The sequence below is a fragment of the Dendronephthya gigantea genome, unplaced genomic scaffold (genome assembly GCF_004324835.1).
Source record: "Dendronephthya gigantea isolate DGI-Jeju-01 unplaced genomic scaffold, DenGig_1.0 000221F, whole genome shotgun sequence".
Taxonomy (NCBI): domain Eukaryota; kingdom Metazoa; phylum Cnidaria; class Anthozoa; order Malacalcyonacea; family Nephtheidae; genus Dendronephthya; species Dendronephthya gigantea.
This window is the reverse complement of record NW_021163231.1, coordinates 223,094-248,329: the sequence shown is the minus strand read 5'-3', so window position 1 is coordinate 248,329 and position 25,236 is coordinate 223,094. Positions and strand designations below refer to the sequence as shown.

The following is a 25,236-nucleotide window of genomic DNA, read 5'->3' as shown; positions in this document are numbered from 1 at the left end:
TGATTTCAAATCGTTGTGGTACGCTCCGCACATGTGATACATGTGGAAGCTTAGCGTAAAAAACTAACGCATGTTAATGACAAATGAATCCGGGCACATGTGAATGGACGCGCTGATCTAATAATAGCCTCGATCAACTCTGTAGAGGATACTGTGGGATACGGTGGGAATTGGTAGCCTGCGTGCAATCACGTGCAATGGTGCAATCTCATATATATATGATATATACACCTCTCGAGGTGGCTAGGGACATGTCGGTTGTTTTGAGCGTTTGCATTTGACGAAATTTAACTAAAGGCTATATATACCATAAATATCATGCGCACTGATTTAATAATTTTGATATTTATGATGTCGTTGCAGATCCTTATAAAGTCCTGAGCCGCTGTTTGGTCGAGCCAAGGCAGAAATATCTAGTTCGTCGCATCGACAACGCGTTTGTGGAGTGCCTGAAGAAGGAATTAAGCGAACGACCAAGCACATTCTGTAAGACCAATCAAAGGAGATGACCTATTCACGCAGTCTGCAGATGAGTTCTTCGCAGAAAAAGACACTGGAATCACCCACCAAAGGCAAAAGCCAGTTAAATTGTATGTAACACGTTCTACGATAGGTTGGGATATTCTATTAGCGCCAAATCAAGAGAATATTAACATTTTCGGTTATTTTTTTGCTTAAAATTTCACCATTTTTGTGATGAAATATAAAAAGAAAGGCAATTTTTGCCAGATGAAAAAATATTGTTGAAGAAATGTTATGAGAGATTGCAATTTGTCTCAATAGTTCAAAAACAGAGACTGGCAAAAAAAGAAAAAAATTATGATCGAAAGAGCAGAAAAAAATATCTAACAATATGTAGATAATTTGTAAATATTTGCCACATGTGTGCTGCACGTGAGTTGCAAATTTTATTGGAAAATGCGCCAATCTTCTTTGCGGCAAAAAAAATCATGCAAAAGAAAGCTACAAAGAAATTTTTTTTTTAAATTTTTATTGGAATCCCAATGCATGCAAAATTTATGAATTATGTAAATTTCCATCAATGATTTCCAGGAGGAAATAAAAATGTGGATGAAAATGACTTTAAGATACACATGCAGCATGCATTTTACAGGTGTTGTGGAACCAAGCTAGTGGTCTTCAACATGTCAAGAATCAAGCTAGTGGTCTTCGACATGTCGAGAACCAAGCTAGTGGGCTAGTGGTCTTCGACATGTCGAGAACCAAGCTAGTGGGCTAGTGGTCTTCGACATGTCGAGAACCAAGCTAGTGGTCTTTGACATGTAGAGAACTAATGTTACTGGTCCTTGACATGTCGAGAACCCAGTGGTCTTAACAAAGCTAAACCAAATAACCAAATATATTAACACTTAACTTTATAAATCCCAACTTTATAAATCCCCAATTAATTAACTATTTCTAAATAGACCCCAGTCTTTGTCTAATAAGTCTTAGTTTCAGTGCTGAATTATCTAAGACAATGCACTTCAACCCTAGTTTAGAACAGGCCATGGCACATGAACCTGCACCACTACATGCATCAACAATGTACAATGATTTATCGTGGCAAAAAATCTTGATCAGCTCACAATACAGCTGGATGGGCTTTTGTCTTGTGTATTTTATACCACTATCCACTTCTTTTGCCAAAGGCTCTCCATCAACTCTAAATATATTTGTTGTGGCCTCCACTTCAATTGAACTACTTCCACTTACAATGAATGGGAAGATCACTTTTTTGAGTTTATCCTTCCCTATTATTAAAAAGAAGAAATATTAATGTATTACTAGTTCACAATCAAATTTTCAGCCAAGCAGGGCCTGAAAAAAAAATATATATAGATACCTTTTAAGTTTGGTAAGGAATTTTCAAAGTATGTTATATGCCACTCGAGGTTCATGCTTTTTAGAACAGTAGATGTTGCTTGTATCTGCTGCACCATGAGATCCTCGTTTTGTATAGTTGGAAATAGAATAAATCTGAAGTTGTCAACACCATTTCTTAGATTTACACGAGACGGGTAAAAACTCCAATATTATCAGCAGTCCATTTCTGTAAGTAAAAACAAATCATAAATTACATATATATCCATAGCTTTGTTTAACAGGAGAAATGAATGCAGTTACAGTAGAATCATACAATGATGTGTTGAAAAATTTACTTATAACTCAACCCCCATTACCAGCCAACCTTGCATAGACACAAGCAAAGAATGAGCAACCTACTAACCTTTGGTAAGTCTGTAAACACAAGACTTGCTCCATTAAAGGTTGGAACACTCTCAGCCAATGATGAATGGGTTAACTCAGTGAGGCAATCCATCAGAATAATCTTTATTTTTTCATCTTCACAACCTGGGCTTTGTGCTGACTGTTCTGCCAAAGCTCTTCGAACAAATTGTCGGAAGGTTTCCTGTACACCACGAACAATGCTTCCCCGAAAACCCTGAAGAACCTCTTCAGATGTGTAAGTAGGATATCTATAGAGGAATATAAACATAAAATGTTTTGTTAACTTAAATACAAAAAAATTACCAATCATACCATAATGATTCTAGATTTTAAATTTAATTTTTATAAATCATGGTTAGAATAGGCTTGTATAAGTACCTCCTAAATTTTGCACTCAGAAAAATTTGGTGAGCTAGCAAAATCACCAGAATGACAAGAAATATTTTCAAAGTAATATAATTTAAAATTACCTTTCTTTTGCCTCGGTCCAGGAAATGCAATTTGCTTGCTTTACAAAGTAGTTTTGTAAAGCTCACATTTCTTTCATTCTGGTGATCTCTGACTCCATTTCTGGCAAAGAGAACTCTTTTTCCATAAGTTTTTGGAGCAGGTTAAGAATTTCATCTTGAGTTAGATCACCTTTCAAACATTTTAACTTGATATAAGAAAAATCCAGCTTGCATGAAAATGCAGTGCCTTCTTTCAAAGCTTTTTTTGATGCCCTCTGCCCTTTCAATTCCATTTTCCCATACATCTCCATGATATTCAGCAGAGAATCATAAACAGCATCATTTAAATCACTTGCTGCAAAAAAAAACATTGGAAAGAGCCGTTTCCTAAAAAAAATATAAATCATAATCAGGAAATGTTTATTCTTGTATTGTTCATAAAATTATTTAACTTAAATTTGTGTATTAATATACAACTGTGTTCAGTGAGCTATAGCAGTCAGTCATACATGGAACAAACATATACATGCACCTGTGTAAGAGTACACAACTTTAAAATATACAACAAACCTTCTTCGTTAATTCACCTACTTTTAAGAATTGTTATACTGTAAGATAAATTCAATTGTAACTTACACTTTCACCAATAATGGTTGACATAAGGTTTCTCCAATCTGGACACTTCTTTCCACCAAATTGTTGCAGAAGTAGGTTCTTGCACAATGTGACCTGTTAACATACGTATCCCTTATATCAGTTTCAAATAAATTTTTCACCCATCAATTTGTGCCCCCAAGTTGATGTGGCATGGCTAAAGGTTTAATTCTACCTTTTCGACAAATAACAAATACTGTGTAATTAAACATGGAGGTAGATTTAGACCCCTTTGAATGTGGTTTCTACATTCTTTACAATTACTAAATATTTCAGTTCCTTGCTTATATTTACTCTGCATTGAGTGAGGGCATAGGTACATTTTACTCATACTCACTTTGTCACCTGTTGTGAGTTTATGGTGAACTGAGTCATCAATCTTAAGGCATGTTCGGGTAACATTTCTAAGTATTAAAAAAAAAAATAATTGTCATAAGCGATATGTAATGACGATTGCTTGTGTTTTCAAGGTAGAATTCATAATAATTTTCTAATTAAGTCCATAAACAAATATTACCGACAGAACATCAAAGGTTTTTGACATACCAGTGTAAAGCTGGACCTGCAACAAGAGCGGAGACATTTCTCCCAGTTTTTCCTCTTTCTCTAACTGGGAAAACGCCTCTCTTCTGTGGTTTCCACCAATAACTTCTAAGGTATACCCATCAAGTTTAGACTCGTCAAATTCAGATTTCGATTTTGCATTCTTCACGATCGCAATCATTGGCTTTACAAAATTGGTTGGCCTTTCCAGTATCTCGAACTTCAGTTTGTTCACAAAACTTGGATCCAGTGGTCTCACCAGAAACTCTTTTCTTGGCTGAACAAGCGTATGACTGAGAACTTTGTAGACATCTATCAAAATTGGAGTGTTTATAGTTAATAATATATCCTTGCGCCAGCCTCGTACCCAGGCGCTTTATTGGAAAACGTAAACGCTGCATTCAGCGTAATATAGAGATCTGTGGCTAATATGTGCGAGCGCGCAGGGGTAACGCAGTCTTTACGTTTTCCAATAAAGCGATTGGGTAAAAGGCTGTCCTTGCGCGCTCTTTTCTGGCAAACTATATCAACCGGCGAAACATTTAGATACTTCTTAAGTCGAAAGCGTACTGGTTAAAAAACGACAGAACTGTGTAATACTTACCTTCTTTTATTAAATTTGTTTCCTTTATCTTGCGGAGAAAATCTTTGTCATTCTCGCGTTCACTCTTCTTTGAGGCTTCAGCGGTGTTTTTCTTTTGTATTTTTACTGCCGAAGAAAGGGGATCGACGCTGGGATATTCCTTAGGCGCAGCTCGTTTTGACGCCACAGGCATTGGGGTGGCTAGATGGGGGGGTTAGGTTGATAGTCTCGTTGACATGGATTTGATCATCCTCAGACTCCCAGCCTTCTTCCGGCAAAGGATCACTCTCTTTTCCAGACAGAACTATTTTGAAGCGTTCAGCTCAAGATTTAGTTGACTTTGAAAAGGGTGTGAAGGCTCGTGAAAACTTGTTGCCAGTAAAATCAAATAGCTGCAGGTTGAAGAGCAATGGCTCATCTTTACCATTAAACAAAATCTAAAAAAGTGCGTATTATAGTAAGTGACCAAATGTTGTTTTTATAGGTATCACAATTAATTTTGATTTGGCAGCAAAGTGGTGTCTGATGGCCGCCATATCCGGATTTAACACTTTTTTTCAAAAAGGGCATATGCATAACTTAGTAACATCACAAAGGCAGAAGCTAGGACATAACATGTTGTTGTCAAAGAGTCAAAAGGTTATCCTGTAATGGATGAGATAAATACAAGTGATTTGACAGGAGATGACCTTACACCAACAAGTAGTCCTTGTTTGGCACTGAGTGATCGTTTCGCAATACCATCTAGTGATTTGGAAGAACTTCCGACAGAAACAGATAAATCCGACGCGCTCAGTATAACTAGTACTCCTATTAGTAAGGACACTGAATCTGTAAACAGTTTAATCAATTGGTCTTCAAGTGCGACGACAACGTCGAGATTCTCGTCAGAGCTAGGATTCGACCACGATTCCGACAGCGACTTAGGATGTTTTCCTATATCATATTCAAGCAGCGAGGATGAGAGAGATGGTAAGTGACTTCAAGCACTTTATCAATAATGTAGGATAATTTAAGGAATTTAAACTGTTGAACTGTTTTGCCAAATTCAAAATCCCAATTTTCATATGAAAAGGAAGTACTTGGGCGCACACTGTTTGCAAATTTTTTATTGTGTGCGAAATTATTCAACATGTTGAATATACAGCACTGAAGGCACGCATGCCGAAAATCACAGAACATGACACCGCATACTGAAGGAGACAGCTTACGGCAATAGCCGCGAGTGAAGCTCAACTTGTGTACCCTTGGCTTTCTTTTCTTATTTTTTTTTAACTTCAATCTAAAATGTTCAAATAAATTTAAGTTATGCGATTTTAAAAAATATTTCTTTAAAATGTAAATGTTGTTTGTAGCTAAATAATACTTTTTACCGTAGAATATGATGATAATAACATGGGTCGAGCCACTCTAGCGGATAAGGTAACTGAGCAGCAATCCCTGGAACTCAGAGGTACATTATTCTTTGTGAATTTACCACGACAAAAAGCAAATGTTGTTCAGATTGTCGAAAGAGCACTGTGTGAAGGAGGTGCTACTCTTAGCTACTTTTTAAACAAGAAAGTCACGCACATTGTAACTGACGATCAAATCAACAATAAGAAATTTGAAAAGCTTCAGCTGTTACAGAAGGTTAACCAAAATACACGCTCAATGGTGATGATCCGGAAAAGTCATGAGCAGTTAGACAATATGCCATTAAACACATTATCCGGATTAGAGCAGGCATCACGCTTAGGAATTAAAATTATTTGCTTGTCAGACTTTTTAAAAGATCGCAATGTTATGAACGTTCTAATGAAAGCTAAGGAAAAAAATAGTTATGTTAAAAAACAACGATATGTTAAGAGATGGATAAGGACTGTTATTTATTGAGTACGTATGGTATAAAAAAAATGTTAATAACAAACGTATTTTTCGGAGGTTATTAACTTTGCAATTAAATTTAATCATTAAACCTTGGATGAAGTATATAACTTGAAATTAAAATGAAAGTTACTTTACTTAGCTACCTTATATATAGTTATATAATAAAAAACTTTTATAGCGCGTCTTCTACAGATATCCATAAGCGCATACCATAATGCATGCAAGTACATGCTGTTCAAGTTTTGTATTACTGCGATCTTGTGATTTATTTGTTCATTCTATGGGATCAGTTACGCTTGATTCTCTGTATTTCAAAGCAAGGTGCTTGCGAAAAGTTGATCGCCCAACACTTTGCCCTAAAACGGAATTCGCCTTTACTTTAGCCTTAGCACCGCGACATTGTATATTCGTACAGAGAGGAATACGCATGGCTACTGGCTAGCCTTTTATGCATTCTACACGTTATAACGTAATAACGACAAACTTTGTTTAAACAGACAGACTTAACTGCTTGTATATTGCTAAATTTCTTTACATAATATCCTTCAGTGACACGTAACACAACAGAAGAAGTTAGAAAATCTAAGCAAACGAAGCTTTCCATTGATGAAGGTATGGTAACAGACTAATTTAGAAGTATAATTCTTTTCTGTTTTCCATCCCAGTGTAGAATGCATATGCTACAATGCTACAACGGCGACTAATACTAAACCGTATATTCACCCTTTTTTTAATTTCAGTACGAAAATTTTCTTGTTGTACTGAAAAATGCACTTGGAATGTTGAATATGCCGTCCTAATCTTAGCAAGGTCATCTTTTAATAACCTGTCTAATAAGGGAAAGAACCAGTGGGTTCTGAATTACATAATCCATCATCAGAATAAAAGGTAAACTATACTATTACTAAATATATTTAGTCCAACTAACAACCTAATTTTAACTCAAAATTATGGGCTAGAGGGTTGTTTAAAGGCTATGTGATTTTGGTCGTTCTCGTATATCCCTAAAAATGACAGCAAGAGTGAGCGATCGAGACTTGCACGGACGATTTTCTTGCACGGATAAGAGGATTTGGAAAAATAAAATATGTAAAATATGTAACTTATTTCGACATCACACAACAATAGTGTTTAACAATAAGGAATATATATGACTGATTATAAATGTGGTAATTCCAGCTATATGCCAAATTAAGACCTAAGCAAGAACGAAATTCATAACAAAAGCTAGAAAAAGAGTGCCAAAATTTGTAAAATTCCACTTCTATAAATTAAATTACAGATTAATGTAATCTATTTTAATATATTTAGTCTATTAGGGCGTAACTGCTATTCATTTGGTAGGATTTGTTGTTTATCTATTATGCAAAAAGTACATGCATTCAAATTTATATTTTTTTTCAGTGATAAGAATATACTTTTCATGGTTTATGGAAATGTGGTTTGCAAAAAAGCGTGGTTAGCAATATACTCTATAAGTGAGAAAAAATTCAGCAGATTGGTCCAGCATCATGTTAATGGTAATTTAACAATAGCAAGCCAAGAAAAGAAAAAAAGAAAGACAAAAACTTATATAGCGAAAGCCTGGATGAAAACATCATTTTCCAAGATGGGGGATAAAATGCCTGATAGCATAAGAATCCATTTGCCATGCTACCTCAATTACAGGATACTGTACAATTATATGGTGAAGATCTAAAAGCAATGGGGATGATCCAATTTGTTATTCCCAATTTTGCAAACTGTTGGAGACAGATTTCAAGGAAGTCACTATTCCTAAGGTGAGCTAAAAATTTTCATCTTTTAACTAATTACTTCAATTTATTTTTTTCCAAAGTGATTGATTGTTGTTTTTTGTAGGTTACAAGGCTAACAAAGTGTGACATATGTGTCATTCTAAAAGAGGAGAAGCAAAAGACCTTGGATAAAACAGAGAGAAATTACTATGATGTTCTTTACAACCAACATAATCAGCTTCAAAGGTAATTAAAACAGATTAGAGTGACTAGAACCACTTACTATATAATTTTAAACAAAAATTGATTGATTATTGCAACTGCTGCTAGCTGCCATACCTCTCGACAGTGTGTTAGTACAGTAATTTATGTTTACCTCATATCACCCTTATAGGGAAGAGCGTGAGAAGTATTATAAACACCGTGCCAAAGCTAAATCAGCTCCTAAAAAATATGCATGCATTATAATTGATGGAATGGATCAGATGAAACGAATGATCCTACAACTCCTTCATCAAATGAAAGCATATTCAAGTGCATGGAAGTTGAAAACACATCTTACTGGAGTATTGAATCATGGGCACGAAGCAATTGGTTATTTTGATTTACACCAATGGGCACATGATAGCAACTTAACAATCAATGTTTTGCTACGAGTTCTGCTAAGAATGGATAAAATACCAGACCGGCTTTACCTTCAGATGGATAATTGTTGGCGAGAAAACAAAAATCAGTATTTATAATAACTTGTAGGTACACCACGTAAGTATTAAATACTGCAAAGCTTTCGGTCCGTTAACCCGGACCTTCATCAGTGCAATTACTTGAATACACGTTTGCGCGTCACTTAAATATCATGTTAGTCGTGATTAGTTTGCTCGCGCTATTAATTAAACGGTTTCATTTAATTAAGTTCTATTTAATGCGCGCGCCCTAGACAAGTATTTGACTAAGAGACACCGAAAAGAGCACGCCACGTACTATTAAGTGGCTTTCCCTCTTGGACGATAGTTTGATGTTTATAAATTTCAATAGATTCTCTCATTTTACGAGAGACAGTAAACTTATCGTTTGCTAAAATGGTAGCATCGTTCCATTTAATGCGATGATCATAAGTCCATGCATGGTGAGCTACTGCAGACTTATCCAGTTTACCTTTCTCGCAGTTCGTCTTATGTTCTTTAAGACGTACTGAGAGATTTCTACCGGTCTCTCCTATGTAAACCAAACCACATTCACATGGAATGCGGTACACACCAGGTTTCTGTTGTTCATCGACGCCATCCTTGTGTGTGTAAAGAGCGCGAAACAATTTGTTATTGCTAGAATGGTAAACTTGTATTCCAACTTCTTTTAAAATCCTAACGATTTTATATGAAGCTGGGCCAATATATGGTAAACAAGGATGGCGTCGATGAACAACAGAAACCTGGTGTGTACCGCATTCCATGTGAATGTGGTTTGGTTTACATTGGAGAGACCGGTAGAAATCTCTCAGTACGTCTTAAAGAACATAAGACGAACTGCGAGAAAGGTAAACTGGATAAGTCTGCAGTAGCTCACCATGCATGGACTTATGATCATCGCATTAAATGGAACGATGCTACCATTTTAGCAAACGATAAGTTTACTGTCTCTCGTAAAATGAGAGAATCTATTGAAATTTATAAACATCAAACTATCGTCCAAGAGGGAAAGCCACTTAATAGTACGTGGCGTGCTCTTTTCGGTGTCTCTTAGTCAAATACTTGTCTAGGGCGCGCGCATTAAATAGAACTTAATTAAATGAAACCGTTTAATTAATAGCGCGAGCAAACTAATCACGACTAACATGATATTTAAGTGACGCGCAAACGTGTATTCAAGTAATTGCACTGATGAAGGTCCGGGTTAACGGACCGAAAGCTTTGCAGTATTTAATACTTACGTGGTGTACCTACAAGTTATTATAATTACTAAAGTCGCCATGCAATCATACAAGAAAATTAAAAATCAGTATGTTATAACTTTCCTGGGGGTCTTAGTTAAATTGGAGATATTCAAAAAGGTATTTAAAAATACATATACATGTATATATATCATAGCATTAGAATACTCTGCAGCAATAAACCTTAATATAACTGTGATACATTAATTATTCTTAGGTGAAAGTGAACTTTCTAATGAAAGGACACACCCATGAAGATTGTGATCAGCTGTTCAGCAGATTTGGAGTCAAACTCTCAACCAATGATGTTGTTACAGTTAAAGGTAATAAAGTTAATTTCTTCACAATGGATCTTACTAAGCTTAATAATTTTAAAAAATTATATTTATAGATTTAACACGAATATTTGAGGAGTCATACACACCACACCCAGTTGCTGAACTTTTAGAAACTATGTACAATGTACGAGACTGGCTGGCACCAGTTAATATGTCACTGCACAACATAAGCAACCCACATATATTTGTGATTACAAAGAATGGAACTGGCGATGTCGTTCTCAGATACAAGAATTGGAGTAGGGATACGAACTGGTTACCCAGTGATAATGCTGAAAAAGGGATCACAATTATCAAACATGTAAGAATATCAAAACTTACAGTTCTTTAGTTTCCTTCATCCATGAAATAAATGAGGCAGTAAATATAAATTGTCATTGCTTGACTTCAGTTATCTATTAACGAACTGTGTTTTTATTAGAGGGTAGTTAGAGTGTAGTTAGAAGGTAACCGTGGCCTATATATCCAAATTTCAGCTTTGACTTCACATACATTTGTTATTATAGTGTTCGGAAATTCCAAACGAAGCTCCCGATTTCGCAACGTCCTCCGCGGATAACTTCGATATGGAGCGCTTGCGAAGGGACATTCCCAAATTTCTGGACAATTCTCGTGTGATTAAAGAGGAACACAAAGACTGGTGGGGCAATTTTTTCGAACAAGTTGACGTAGTTTACTGCAACATGGCAAAGGAGAAGCCAGTTACTTGGTTATTGGATGAATTACGGCTGTTGAAATCTGGCCATACTACAGGAACCTCTCGACCGAGAATGAAAAAGAAAGTAGAGATACTCCAGTTGATCCAGTGTCGTTTCGGAAGAGGTGGTAAAGTTGGTTAACGGTCAACTCGAAGATATCCCAGAGGTAAATAACGAAGATCTTTACAGTTGCAGCCTCGCACCTTTTTTGGAAAACATAAATATTGCATTCAGGTGCTATATACAGATCAATAGTAGAAACATCGTTTGCCATTGATCTCTTTATAGAGGCTGAACTACTGAATTCTGATTTGCACAAGTTTGATGTTTTCCAAATAAATATTTTAAAAAGTGTACAATTGTACAAACTACAAACCTCAGCAAGGTTCGAATTCTTTTACTCCATTTTACTCAAAACATTAGCCATCACATAATGATTCAACGAATAATTTTACGCTAGGTTTATACCGGTGCATATCGAAAACCAAGTGGTGCGACAGTGTCGAACATTTGGGACCACATTAAAGTTGAAGATTTTGTTGCTGTGTCCTTGGAAGGATACAACAATGTCCCTGTCATTGGGAAAGTTACGGGTATTAGCGAAATGCACGTTTCCATCCACTACTGGAAAGGCAGCTGGAATAAGAAATGGACTCCTTGGTTAACGAACACAAAGGAGCCTTGGGCAGATGTTCTACCAAAAGATTGTGTATATTTAGGAGCCTTTCATCTTGACGAAGAGTCCAAACTTCAAAGTGCGACAAAACGACAGATGAGGGACTTTTTAAAGAAAGCAAAGTAATGAAACTGACTGAAATATTTATAACTATATTGTAAGTATTAAATATTATTATTTCTTTTATTACTATTAGAATATTTAATACTAAATAATATTATTTAATATTAGATATCAATATTATTTCAACAAATTTATGCTGAAATAATAAAAATATATTGTTGAGGGCATTATTGTAAAAAGATGTGAACATTTGGTAAAGATAATTATTTATGTCCTAATTATAGCTAAAACAAATTAATTTACATTTCAGTACTGCTTGGTTGTCGACATGTCGAAGATCACTAGCTTGGTTCTCGACATGTCGAAGACCACTAGCTTGGTTGTCGACATGTCGAAGATCACTAGCTTAGTTCTCGACATGTCTAAGATCACTAGCTTAGTTCTCGACATGTCGAAGACCACTTGCTTGGTTCTCCACATGTCGAAGATCACTAGCTTGGTTCTCGACATGTCGAAGACCACTTGCTTGGTTCTCAACATGTCAAAGACCACTAACTTGGTTCTCTACATCTCAAAGAAGGATAGCTTGGTTCTCCACATGTCGAGGACCTGTAGCTTGATTTTCAACATGTAGAAGACAACTAGGTTTGTTCTCGACATGTCGAAGACCATTAGATTGGTTCTCGTTTAGCTTAGTACCATACTAATAACTAGATTCAGTAATTAAATAACCATTTATATACATTTTGTATATCAGTTCATAATCCACTGTAGATATTAAAAATTGTGTCTTTTTGAATAAAAAAAATACACCGTAATAGAACTATGGTTTCAATGATGGGGGTCCCATGTTTTGGTAATTTTTGTCAACAACTCAATTTTTCTAAATTAATGGCACAAAATAAGATAGTTTTAGCATGAAAAAACTGCAATTTTTAACTTTCTGGACAAATATGATAAAAATCGTAGGAAAAAGCCCAACTTTTAGCTGAATAGAATATCCCAACCCATCGTAGAACGTGTTATGTAAAATTGCTAAACCTTTTTGTACAGGACAAAACTCTATATGTAGTTGATGCCTGCGGAGGTGCAGGATCATGTGCCTTAGCTTGCCAAGAACTTGGTGTAAAATGCCTAGTTCTTGACAGGTCTGCTATTAAAGTGAGATTAATCCAGCAGAGGGCTAAATAAATCAGGTAAACCCAGCAAATACAGTATGTACCTGACAGTAGTGATCTTAATATGTTGTTTTTATTGAAAGTGTATATGGTAGAGTTGCTGTTCATTGCTGTACCAGCTTCTATGTTAAGCTCAAGAATGTATTTTATTAATGTAATTTATTTAATTAATTAATTATATGATTAATTGAACAATTTCCTAACAGTTAATATTGTATATATTGTAATTATTATATTGTATTATTATATTATATTGTATATTTTCTCTAAATCAGGCAAGGCTTCGAGATCTCGAAACCAGGCAAAGGCTTCGAGATCTCGAAACCAGGCAAAGGCTTCGAGATCTCAAAACCAGACAAGGCTTCGAGATCTCAAAACCAGGCAAAGGCTTCAAGATCTCGAAACCAGGCAAAGGCTTCGAGATCTCGAAACCAGGCAAGGCTTTGCTTTGTGATATTGGACATGCTGTAAATCAATTTTCCATTATAATTGTGGCAAATTTGCCAAATACCACACTGTGCTGAATCATTCTTCATTTTAGTGGCAAAATACCTCAAAATAGCAAGATGATTGATGTATATCTGCCACATATTTAAATAAAATGTGTTTCATTAACTGTTTTTATCATGTATTATTATATGGCCTGCTAAATGATGAGATTTTTTATAATCTATCAATAGACAATTGGTACGGTTTATGCAATTTGGGGTGATTTTACATCATATTGACCACTAACAGCTAGCGTTGTATTTTTTTGTGGAAATTAAAAAAATAGCAAAACCTTCAATATTTAGAACTTGGAGAAAAATTGATAAAATGTCCCAAGTTAGCAATGCAAACATTCTTGTTTTGTAAATTTTACACGTTCTGCCCAAATTCAACAACAATTTTTTTTTTCTTGCTGTATTTGGCTTTTATGTGGCATTTTGTTAAGAAATGCACTAAACAGAATATCACACTTTACTCTGGAACGTGTTGTAGATGATAAGTATTTCTTTTGCGAAAAAGCATTCTCTACCGTCCTGGTAGAATTGCTGACTTTTTCGAATGGTTGTTGTTGGGAATTATCTCCAGATAGAACTAGAACAGGTCTAAATATCAATCTTCGTAGCAGAGACAAAATGTGATGGAAAATATTGGTCGAAATCATCGAAATCTCATCAATGACAACTAAGTCATATTGTGACAATATACGTATCACAATGTCCCTGTGCTTTGAAGAGTTTTTTCAGACTTTGTTCATTGCTCCATAAATCTGAAAAGTGATGTACACCAGCTGCAAACCATCTTAATTGGTCTGGTATAGCCTCAGCGTGAGCTGGCATGAGTTGTTCAAATGTCTGGTGAGGGATGTGCAAAAATATATACTGAAAGAAGTATTCATTATTGAATATGGAGAGAAGTTTAGCACCAAAAAGTGTATGTCAAGATTCGTATTTCTTTGGGGGGTTTGCGCTTGTATCCATTGAACAAAGCAATTGCAGAATAGAGTTGTTATCATATTGTTGTTCTCGTCTCCAGTATTGGTTGGCGAGTTTGTCATCATTTACCGTATTACTAGTGGGAACTGCATAGCGTTTAGTTCTGCTTGATGTCCATGCAACCTTTTTAGAAAAGAGAGTGAACCACATTTCTGGTTCAGCTGGTTCATTTCTCAAAAGATGTATAATTGCTGCAAGTTATCTGCTCTCTGCGAATCATGAGACTTTGTTACATAAGACGAAACATAGTGTAAGAGCATTGCTACGCCGTCCGTTGTTTGGTAATCCATCCTACACTGTAGTGCTGGTAGGATAGTAGCAATGTATGCACGGATTATCAAGGCAAATTCTTGCGCTGGGTGTTTCAAATGATGAATATGTCTGCCATTTTTAACTTCAAAGTATGACTCTGTAGTCTGCAAATTTAGGCATGGTGAACGTTTATCGGATGGCTGCAGTTTATGAACTAGGTATGCAAGGTCTGGATGATTACGGTGGATATCTGCACACATCATATGATGCTGGGTTTTGGTTATGTCTTTTAACCAAACAAGCATATGTAGATGCAGTGTGCCACGTTGTTGAAATTCAAATCGGTAGAAGTATGTTTTTACATTCTTCTCCTTGGCAAGACGATTGTAATTGAAAATGTGGTTTTCCCAACGTGAATCAAAAGAGCCACACAAATAACCTTGAACAAGTTGTTCTAGTACAAGAGCAACATGATATGACTCATAGGCTGCCAATTCAGTTGGCCCTTTTCTGGTAATCCACGTATTTTGCTAATCCACTTTGGAAATGCAAATGTCCACTCAAAGGGACTTATGGTTATGAATACATCTGGGAGACCAAACTGGTCAACGGCATCGACTAAATATCGATGTTGCCATTGCCAGTATGTGGCAGAAAAAAGTTTGGTATCTAATCCACGTGCAGGCGAGCATTTTGATATAATGCAACTTTTTCCTTCAAATTTCCATAATGTATCACAAGAAAAGAGGGTCGCCTTGAGAGATAATAATTTGTTTGTGCATGTGTAACAGTTCTTGCCATTTTAAATCTTTTTTTTTTGGAATATTCTAATTCCACTTCTGAGTACTGAAAATATCCGTTGTTCACTTCGATATAATTGTTATTACACAGTATATATGTATGCAAAGAGTTTGAACAAATAAAGCTATATAGAGTTTTGTCTTTACTATCGATGTTACAACATGTAATTGGTGAGATGACTATTTATATTGAACGCGGTTTCTATACCACCAAACGTCAAAGGTGAAATGATAATATTGACCCACAGTTGAAATAGAGTATTTCAATTAATGGTGCTTTAGTAAAACAGTAGAAATTGCAACTAATTATAAGTAAATGTTGAGATGAAGGAGTTGAATAACTTTGCATGTAAATATTAACCAAAATTATTGTCCACAATTGACGAGTCTGTGATGCCGGTTTTAAACTAAATTGTTACAATGAATACGATGTGACTTTAAAGAAAGCACAAAAGAATATCGTAGATGTAGTTTATTTTATTTCCCACTTACATTTCAAGATGTTTTAAAGTCTTTCTTGCATGGAAAAAGGAGCAGAACAAATAGCCTAGGAACTAAATTATAGCAGAATATTAGGCGGGAAAAAATTATAATATTGGAAAATATACCGAGATATTTTCAAAAAGAATGATACACAAAGTAAGAATAGAACCTTACCTTACTGTGTATTCAAAAAATAAAAGCCGATGTAAAGCGTTTCACTTTATTTTAAAGAAGATTGTCTTAGCAATTTTGAAAGCAATTTTAGTAGCACAAGATGGCTGCCAGTGAAGTTCAGCCTCCCTCAACCAATCAAAACACAAGCTTCACATCAACAAGAGATATGATTGGTTGAAAGTCAAAAAACAAAGAAAAAGGCGAATTTTATAAGTATTTTGAGAATAATTGTCAAAATATCTTACGAAATATGAAAAAATACGGTTTTACATGTGAAATAGCCTATTCTTGAAACCATTAACAAACTTATTTACCCGTTTTACCCAGAGATAATAATTGATCATACATTCTAATAAATCAAAATAAAAACACAACTCTTCCTTCTGTAGGCGTATAAAGCCTTTTTTGATAAGAATATAGCAGAATTGATGCAACATATGGCTTAGAAATTATTTCCACCCTGAGTTTCCTATGAGTAATTGCAAAAATTGGTTGACATATCAAACTTACTTTCATATGTTGATTGCAAAATAGGAAAAATATTTTCTAAGAGGCACAATTAAAGTGCCATTGCTGAGGAAGGATTTAAAGTAGCAATGAAACATGATTTGTGCTTCTTAGGAAATATTTGTCCAATTTTGTAAAGGACATTCCAATGCGAATGACCAATTTGTCCCTGTATTCGTCAGGTCTTTGCCATCAAATTCTGAATTATTATCAACCTGATATTCAAACATGACAAAAATCCTTTCACTAACCTTGAGGAAGGATTTAAAGCAGAAATGGCACATTATTTATGCTTCTTAGAAAATATTAGCCTAATTTTGTAATGGACATTCCAACGCGAATGACCAATTTGCCCCTGTATGCGTCAAAATTTTGCCCTCAAATTCTGAATTCTAATCAACCTGATATTCAATCATGACAAAAATCCTTCCACTTACCTTGAGGAGGATTTAAAGCAGCAATGGTACTTCATTTGCTCTTCTTAGAAAATATTTGTCTAATTTTGTAAAGGAGATTCCAACGGGAATGACGGGTGTGACTAATTAACGGAACTGCAGACAACGGAACTGCGGAACTTGCGGAACATGCGGAACTTAATAATATCACCTTTTTCTTGTCAGTAGACAAACAGTGTAGTGTGTATTTATATAATATGTTTACGTATTGCGCGTCATGCTCTGAGCAAGTCTGAGTTGCCCTTCTGTGTACGTGCCTTTATTCTGTATAACTCGACGCGTGCTATGGCCAACTATGGCAGGTTTTTTGGAGGAGGGATTCAAAAACAAGAGGTAGACTGTTATTTATGTTTTATTCATCATTTTATTCGTTAATTTGCGTATGCACAACAAACCTGAACTTCTTCTCAAAATTTTGTTCAGTGATGCAAGACCTATTGTTGTGGATTTGACTTTAGACAGGTTAGTATTGAACTATCCTACTCCTACTTTTGTGTATATATATAAAGAGAAACATGAAATTACATGCAATCTTATCATAAATTAAAACGTTATTTCACTGTAGCGACGAAGAGATTACAGTTAAGGAAGAGGAACGGAGCAGGTTATGATTTATTAGTTCTACAGATAGTGTACACACAATAATAAAAAATATTAGAACAACATATAATAATATTAGCATTACTTGCAATACATTTTTAGTGATGAATTACCAATCGCTGGCATCTCCAACAATATTTCGAAGGCGCAAAGAAATTTAGGTTGGAAATAGATATTTGTGATAAATGCCATTTGATTTTTGAATACTGTTTTAATATTATAATAATAAATAAGTGCATGGGCACTGTGGCAGACATTAGATTAGGGATTCTGACCAACTGATTACCACCAATAAATTATGAGACATTTACCTTTGAATGCTGAATACAAATAATACATTAGCTATAGACATTAAGGTATAAATTAGGAAATTTAAAGCAAATTTAAGGCAAATAGTAAGATAACTGAAATATCAAGTTACAAAAAGTGACCATATGTTGACAACCTAACTCAACCCACCCAATATTTAAAAATGTGTCTGCCAATAAAATGTACTTTTATTACTTTAGAGGAATCTCCTTCAGAAACGGAGAGTGACATTGATATTATAAGGTATGGTGATGGGCACAATTACAGGACTTAGGAGAGTGACCTATATAAATTAGAATGTTTACATGAAATGTATCACATGCATACAAATTAAATTTAGGTTATACATAATACATTCCACCCTTCATTAGTATTTCAAGTTTGCAAAATGCATTTCATGGACTTTCTCCATCAAAAAAAAGACAGAAGGTCAAAATGTATGTATTAAGAAATATTTTTAATTTTTTTAATTTTTTTACTTAAAGTAGTTGATTCTTAATTAATAGTTGAGAGTGAAGTTGCACATTTTAGACACACACAACTGTACAAAGTTGTTTTATTTCCAATTATTTTATCAAATTTTTAGAAGTAGCAATGTGTCTTTAACCAAGACTTTAAATGACAATGATTCAAGGTAAATATATATGTTATGATAGTTACTTTCAAAAATTCATAATATGTTATTTTAATTAGTGCAAAAGTTGACCAAATATATACCATACAATACAAACTATCTGAAAGTATTTATATTGAGGCTTGTCTTGAATTCCAGCATGTTTCTCCTCCATAGATTAGACTTCGCTAACTGGTTTGAAATAAGTTGTTGTATAATCATTGCTATATATAGGTATTAATTGATAGGTATTAATTAGTTCATGATAATGACAATGGTCTTGATTGTTTTACTTGGACTTTGTGTTGTCTGCATTATTGAGTTCTTTAACTAATGTTTGTTAATTTGTATTTTCAAAATCAAAAGCCACTATTGTTTGATTGAGTATTTAATTGGTCACCCCCAAATTACAACAATAACTATCTAAATTAACACTATGAGCGATATTTTATTACATATTTATAATTTATTAAGTTCAATTTAAAAAATATTAGTTGTTCCACTTAATCTAAGATTAGATAGTACCTCATGCCAGAGCTTTGTTATACAATACTGAAACTTTTTTACCCATTGCACTAGTAGCTAAAAAGAAGAGTTTTTCTTGTATATCAGACAGTCTAGTTGCTCTCCCACCTATTGTTCTTATAAATTGTGAACTCAAATTTTCTGGGCAAACATTCGAATCTCTGCTAGTGACAATTTTTGTCCCGCTAAAGAGGAAAGGAGAGAAATAAAGTCGTTTACCTCAATCATTAGCAGCTTCTCTTCCTTGAAAGAAGAATTCACGCAATAAGACACTAAAATACAAGTGTATTTGTTTGTGCAATTTTATAGTGACTCTGACGATTTGATTGAATCGGCGTCATGGATACCAGATGAGTCACAAAAACCTTTGCTTTATAAAGGTCAACAGGACACGCCTTTCTTTTACCGAGGAAACCACCCAGAGATCTCATTAGATGATATCATGGATATTCTTTTGAAGGAACACTCAGCTTCATACGTGTGCCAAAAGCAACCGATGCATGTCCAACAAAATTCCATTTTTCTAATAAATGTGTCCGCAGTAAGTTTGAAAGACCTTCCTACTGATGACAATGGAACTTATCGTCATTACGGAATGCGCACTTGGGTATTTGAAGTGGAAAGCGATACAGATGGAAAAATCAAAAAGACTTTGATTGCAAAGCGTGCCCTGAGACCTGACGAGTTGAAAACAAGAGGAAATTGTGTAACAATCAAGAGAACATATCGCAGGAACAAATCCCACGAAGATTTTACGCAAGTCATCACATTTGCAGAACAAAACGGCAGTATTGTAATAACTTAGCAATACTGCACTATCAATTCAAAGGTGCAGAGTGTTCATTTCTTGTTACAGCACATGGTAACCAGAAAGACAAGAATGTTCCTTTCCTTCCCGTAAATTCTACTACACGGAAGAAAATAAAAGAAGTGGTCAAACACCAAAAACCAAAGAAAGCTTTGGCGCAGCTTGACCGACAATCAAACATGATGAATGCAACTAGCAGCGCAGCTATTCCTCGTGATGTAAAGCAAATTGCTAACATGCGCAGTTCTGTAAAATCTAAGGAAAGGCAAGATCAAGGAATTCCTGTTCACGAAAGTAGAAGGGATAGGCTGTACAGTGGTTGATCATGGCTGTAGAAGAACAAAGTAACGATGAAGAAAAATATATCCACGGTGTCACAGCATGTCAGAAGCAATGTGTATTGTTGGTTTTCCATATCAATTTCATGATATATCGCGTTTTTGTTCTAATTCTCTCGAATTCTATCCAGTTGGCATTGACACAACTTTCAATCTCGTTGAATTTTATGTGACCCCTACTGCGTACAAGAGTCTTATTCTTCAGAATGCCGATGATACTAAATCCCCAACATTGGTTGGGCCTACACTAATCTACTTGAGCAGAAGCTACAGTGCATTTTGCCACTTAGCTGCAAAGTTAAAGGAGATCGATAACGGAATTTGCGACCTTAAGTGCGTTGTTACCGATGGGGAACCAGGTCTGATTAAAGCATTTCAAGTATTTTATCCTCAAATGCCCCTTTTGCGTTGCTGTCGCCATTTTCGAGAAAACTGTGTGGAGAAACTTAAGTCTCTCGGGATTAAAGGCAATGATCAATGCTACTTCACTCGATGCATTTTTGGATCATCTGTTGAAGAAATCTATCACGAAGGTTTATTAGATGCACCCGACGCTGAAACCTTTTACGCCCTACTTGTGTCTCTTGAAAAGGAGATTAACGAAAGAGAGCAATGTTATGATGAAGAGTTCGCTTACAGAAGAAGCGAGACAAAATGCTGGACTTAAATCTGGTGAAAGAATTACGAGTAATCCCTCCGAGAGTGTAAATCATGTCCTCAAAGAAGCTGCGGAATATGAAGAAATGTCTCTTCCAGACTTTATCGCCCTTTCAAAGGCCGTAGCAGAAAGTCAACGTCAAGAAATAATGAGAGCGGTCATAAGAAAAGGAAAGTATCGATTTAAACAAGAGTATTCCTTTCTCGAAGTACCGGAATTAAAGTGGATGCACGACATGAATCAGGATCAAAAGAAAAGTCATACTTTAAAGGTTATGCGAACTGAACTTGATTCGAAAAATAACTCGCACGTCACAAGTGCCGATCCATCGAATGCCTCCACCCCAATGCTATCCGTGTGTTATTCACAGTCGCAGCTCAGTGTCCCTGGCACTGTTCTTGCGTCGATATGGAACAAGGCTTCTCAATATCTCGCTACTGATAACGCAGTACTCCAAGCGCCTTCTGTAGAAAGCGGAGTTCGAAGGTTCTCAGTTTATAGTCGATCATCAGCCTGCCCTAATTCTGTAACCCTTTTTGATAGTTGAAAGATTACCTGTACCTGTTTGATGTTCAAGTCCCGTCCCAATGTTTGCTCACATACAGTCGCTGCTGCAGGAAAAGCTAATGTGTTATCTACCTATTTGGAATGGTTAAAGCAAGCGAACAAGTCAGTTAGCATGTATGACATTGGCACAGGTAATATAAACACACGGGCTGTGGGACAGAAAGGGGGGAAACCGAGAAGAATAAGAAAGACACCCCAGACAGCTACGTCAACGGTTTCGTCCGGGGAATGGCTATTTGGTATTTCTCCCAATGAGATGGTTCGATTGCACAGCTTGGCTTCAAATTCAGCATCTCCTGTAGGGTTTCACACTCCGGTCGCGAATCCGTGGCATCTTCAGTCTAATTTAACTCAACCGACAACCAGTGCATGTTTGGGGACAACTCAAAATCCACAACCTGTCTTGCACAGTTCTCCAGTGTTCCCAAGCAACGATACTAAACGCAACTATCCTCAACGAAGTCCCTCCCCACAGTGTTGATGCCAAACGTCACCCCACCAAGCAAAGTACCTTGGCAACAACCCCTTTGTCATTGTATCATTAAGCCCTTTCCAGTTTCGGGATCAACTAGGCCCGCCATTTATCGGTCTTGTCATTCAACACAAAGAAAAAGATTTTTATCCCAACAGGTTTGGAAATCGGAAGGTATCAAATGAGACCAATCGTTATTACCATTGTCAAATGCATTGTATCCTTGCACGTTTTTCAATTTTCAAACACAGCACGTTGAAGTTTAACTGTGTGTTTTATTTTTTTTATACAAAATATACAACTTTTAACGGTGGATCTCTTAGCTGGTGCATCGATGAAGAATGCAGCCAGCTGCGATACCTAGTGTGATTTGCAGAATTCAGTGAATCATCGAATCTTTGAACGCAAATGGCGCTCTCCGTTATACCAGGGGCGTGTCTGTCTGAGTGTTGGTAATGAAACGCCGAGTTGGTTTCGACTTGATTGGGACATCGTGCCGCACTGCATGAAAAGCGCCGTATTCCAAGGTATTCACATGTGAATACGGGTGTGAATAAAACACATATTGCAAGCGTATTCCGACATGGAATATTAGTGTGAATACGGCATCGTATTCTTCAGTATTCTAAGTGTGAATACGCCGTGAATATGCCGCGTATTCTGACCAATATTCACACTTGGAATATCTGACTTCTCACTTAATCCGTGTTTCCACAAAATAAATTCATCAGCTGACATTTTTAAACTTTATTTTGAATGCTGAAAAATTGAAGTGGAATTTTATAAATAATTTGGCGCAAAAACCAAAAAGCGCGCTTTCGAGTTTAATAAACATTGAACGAGGAGATCGTGCGTTTGTGGCTGTAAGAAATCTTTTTGGCGCTTATAAATAAGGGAAGAGAGTGAAGGATGCCAAGGGCTTGGTAAAGTCTGGAAACTCTGGTCGCAGTTAAAGAGCATGCCGGCGAGTATTTGTATGCTACGATTCCCACGAAGTCTGATGAAGAAAATGCGCGAAATAGAAATGAGATTGCATGGCGCGATTTCCACAGCACCTTATGTTCGCTAATACGTGTAAAATGATAACGAATATTAACCGTATTTCAAGGATTTTTTATTGTTCAAAACCGAAAACTCATATACTGTTTGTGCGTAAGGCACCTCTTCGGTGAGTCACTAAATATCGTGCAGTTGAATTCAATAGCCGGCCTATAGACTATACCCTATGACCATGTTGGGAGTAATCTCAACATTTTATTAACAAATTACCTGGTGATAAGAGGTTAATGGGTTATGCGTTCGCAGCCTGTGCGAATGTTTAGGCATTTATTGTCCCTCAAGTCTGTCCATTAAGGAAAATATCAATATGAACAAACATGCATAATCTTTAGGTTGCCATGTTAATTTGCATAGCAGTCATACACATTGCAATGGTAGGTTTATCCACAGTTAATGTGTTTTATCAAGGTTGATCAAATGCAATACTAAGATTTCAGTCAATTATTTAAATTTTATACAGTCCTTAACAGATCATGTACATGTGATGGGTTACAACATTTCACATTTTATAAAATATTATTGGAACATCACAAATTGTTCAAAAATATGTAGCAAAAACACAGCCTATCATGAACTTCTACTAAGCTGTTATGATTTTCAATCTTTCATCAGCTGATTGTTAATTTATAAGCAATGTTGTTTTAGTATATATGAAACATTGCTCCTGGAGTATGTCAGAAATTATACTTAATAGTAAATTGTTGAGCAAAGCAAGTGATGTTTTTTCACTTGGTAAGATATTAAAAACTATAGGTGAGCAGATAATGAATCAGGAACTTCTTTCACTGGGTGAAAAATCCTCTTCATCTTTAGCAAAGTTAAGGCCAACTCTTTTGGGAATTTTCTCAATCTTGCAACCCCTGATGGCTAAAAACAATTAAAACCACCTTAAAGCAATTATTGAACAAAATACATAGCAAACTTTCTTAAGCTATAATAGATTATTATCCGAAAGGTTAATGATAATGGTAAAAGCTGATGTTGCATGCATGGCCATTTGTTTTTATTGTTGTGCATAGAATTTATGCAGTGTAATGAAATTATAATATTCCTAGGAGAATGTATATGTACAATGTACAATGTACACACCATTCATATAATTTGGAAGCTAATCAATTAGGGTAAAAATGGAAACAAATTCTTCCATGAACTTAAAGCTGTATATACACATAGCTACTCCTAGTATGCAAACATCGAGAAGCTGTAGTAAACTCATCTACACTTTAATGGTATATTCTTTAAGTATTGTGATTATAATTTATGTACGGAAAAGTAATTGCAAACAAATCAGTAAACAGTCTCAGTTATAAATTATGATGAGGGCAATGTTAAAAGGCTTCGCTTAAAAACACAGTCTAGCATGAACTTCTAAGCTGTTAAGATTTCTGTCTTTGGGCAGCTGGTTGTTAAGATTCCTATCTTTTGGCAACCAGTTCAATAGCTATTCTGTGGTAAATATTAGTGTAAATATAATTCATATATGCTAAAAGGAAAAATATAGGCCATTATTTTGTTAAAAAATATGTATTATATATAACTAAAAAACACAGTCTGGCTTTGATTTCTAAGCTGTTAAGATTTCTGTCTTTGGGCAGCTGATTGTTAAGATTTCAATCTTTTGGCAATCAATCATTAGCTATTCTGTGACAATTATATAACAATATATATCTATAATATATAAATTTTGCCTAAAATATAAAAAACCCTCATGAAATGCACCAATGCACCTGATTTCAATGCATCTTGAAACGTCTATCTAAGGGTTATGTTATGTTAAAGTTATGATTACAGCAGCTTTCTGAATATTTGTGGTAGGTAAGAAAGTAATGTCCCTTTTCAGTATTGGCAAACTTTTAAATTTTGTTTGTATTGAGTATGGCTTTGAAATGGCAAACATTTGTACCTACTATAATTAGTGTGTGATGGAGGTAGGATTGATGAAAACCATCATACAATTTATTTATTTACAAGCAGGTACAGTTAGCTGTGTACAAATTACTTGAAATTAGCTACAATAAACACAATCGTAATCTATTTATATTAATAAAAACAAAAAAAGTGATGAGCCCAGCCGTAAAAGCGTTGGCCTCGCACATGTTGTTGTGTTGTGTGTTTCAGGCAATAGTATGACTAACTCTTGTTATTATTAAATAACTTACCTGATTTTAGCGCCGCCACAAGAATTATTT

General features: G+C 35.5%; 2 long non-coding RNA genes and 1 other non-coding gene across 3 annotated transcripts; 2 read left to right on the top strand and 1 right to left on the bottom strand.

The window, feature by feature from the left end:
* Nucleotides 1–2,964: 2,964 nt before the first annotated feature.
* LOC114540156 lies at nucleotides 2,965–3,740 on the bottom strand. Its single transcript, XR_003689004.1, has 3 exons — nucleotides 3,673–3,740; nucleotides 3,318–3,410; nucleotides 2,965–3,068 (listed from the first exon to the last, which is right to left on the bottom strand). It is a non-coding gene; the product is annotated as an uncharacterized LOC114540156 (long non-coding RNA).
* A 4,298-nt stretch (nucleotides 3,741–8,038) lies between these two features.
* LOC114540147 lies at nucleotides 8,039–8,507 on the top strand. Its single transcript, XR_003688999.1, has 3 exons — nucleotides 8,039–8,111; nucleotides 8,191–8,312; nucleotides 8,461–8,507. It is a non-coding gene; the product is annotated as an uncharacterized LOC114540147 (long non-coding RNA).
* Nucleotides 8,508–22,287: 13,780 nt separating this feature from the next.
* Nucleotides 22,288–22,440, top strand: LOC114540161. The gene has a single exon (XR_003689005.1). It is a non-coding gene; the product is annotated as a 5.8S ribosomal RNA (ribosomal RNA).
* The last annotated feature ends 2,796 nt before the right edge of the window (nucleotides 22,441–25,236 follow it).